Source organism: Cynoglossus semilaevis, chromosome 3 (genome assembly GCF_000523025.1).
Source record: "Cynoglossus semilaevis isolate Cse_v1.0 chromosome 3, Cse_v1.0, whole genome shotgun sequence".
Taxonomy (NCBI): Eukaryota; Metazoa; Chordata; class Actinopteri; order Pleuronectiformes; family Cynoglossidae; genus Cynoglossus; species Cynoglossus semilaevis.
Window position 1 is genome coordinate 6,903,855 of NC_024309.1, and position 1,507 is coordinate 6,905,361.

Sequence of the window (1,507 nt, forward strand, 5' to 3'; positions counted from 1 at the left end):
TAATGAAACTCATACATGTCATCAAAGGTGTATTCAGCTATATATAAAAAAAAAAGAAAGTGAAAACCCTCACCTGGTGACACCTGGTACCAGGTGTCTTTTCTAATGCATTTCAATTTGAAGCCTGGTACCAGTGTCAGAGTGCTTGACCCCTGAGCTGTTCTGACATGCAGCATGCAAGGAACTTTTACTGCTGGGTGAAACTAGTCAATGGTTATCATAAGACATTTGAAAAAAAGTACAAACATTTAAACAGACAAGGGCCTCATTAAAGCTTGGTAATGTTGCTCATTAACTCACTACATTTGTTTTTTTACCAGCTGCAGTGGACAATGACAGAATTGCAGGATTAAACTTATAAAGAGTAAACTTATAAAAGCAGCATTTGATACAAAGATCCGTACAAAGAAAAACATCTTCAAACAAAATCTCTGCTTTGACAAAATGGTGCATTCAAATCTAACATTCACTTAAAAGTGCTTTGCTGCTCCCTAGTGGTGCCGGGACACCAGGTGTTACCAGGTGAGATAGACCTGCACGGCATCTGCAATCCACCAGGTGTAGGCTCACTAGTTTGTCAATGACATGGTACACAGAGTCATTAACATAGCTTATTCAGGTTGGAAAGCCACAGTTGATGAAACCAAACTCCTCCTCGTATGCACCGTGGAAGAACCTGCAGATTAGAAGAACAACAGCATTGTGCCACACGTTCACACAAACAAATAGATTTTCCTTAAAAGCAGCTACAAACATAGTCACTTCAACAGCCACATGTTCAGCTTATAATGAAACTTATACATGTCATCAAAGGTGTAACAAATTGCTCAGAAAGTGGAAAAAGCAAAAACCTATAGATATATATACGGAAATTATTCAACTAGCAACATTGATAAATGACTAGACTTTGACTAGAAGTGTTAGCATCAGTCTCCTCGTCTGTCCTGTAAAAAGTACAGTTAGTGGACACTACTGGAACAGAGCATGAGATAAATATTGGATGTTTTCATGTATTTTTAGTGACCGCTACAAGGTTTCACTTATTTCTGATGTTCTACTTTAAATGACTGGAGGGTCACCTCCCAATTCCATACAAATCCAAGAGTTGAAAGAAAAACAACTCTTTTCTTTGTTGAAGACTTCCATTAGGCAACTGGACATGAAATTTTCACTCAACAGAGGAGGTGGGCTAAGACATAACCTATCACCAACATACTGAAACTATTCTGATGAGGATTACAATGACCCATCAGACTCCTTACAACTGTTATCACTTGCCCAGATGACACCAACGGCCCACCCAACAGGAGGGACCTGAAGTAGCTTTATCTTTTGTCCCACCCTCAGTATGTATATGCTGTACTCCTCTTGGATGAGAGGCGAAACGTCGTCGTGACAACGGAAATTATTCAACTAGCAACATGGATAAATGACTAGACTTTGACTAGAAGTGTTAGCATCAGTCTCCTCGTCTGTCCTGTAAAAAGTACAGTTAGTGGACACTACT

General features: G+C 39.4%; 1 protein-coding gene across 3 annotated transcripts in view; it reads right to left on the reverse strand.

Annotated features, from left to right (window-relative positions):
- Window positions 1–16: 16 nt before the first annotated feature.
- mkxa (mohawk homeobox a) overlaps window positions 17–1,507 on the reverse strand; it is a 1,121,182-nt gene continuing 1,119,691 nt past the window's right edge. For all 3 annotated transcript variants that reach the window (XR_003049441.1, XM_025054738.1, XM_008307734.3), the window contains one exon: window positions 17–676. The gene's annotated coding sequence lies outside the window, so the exon portion shown is untranslated. The remainder of the gene's footprint in view (window positions 677–1,507) is intronic.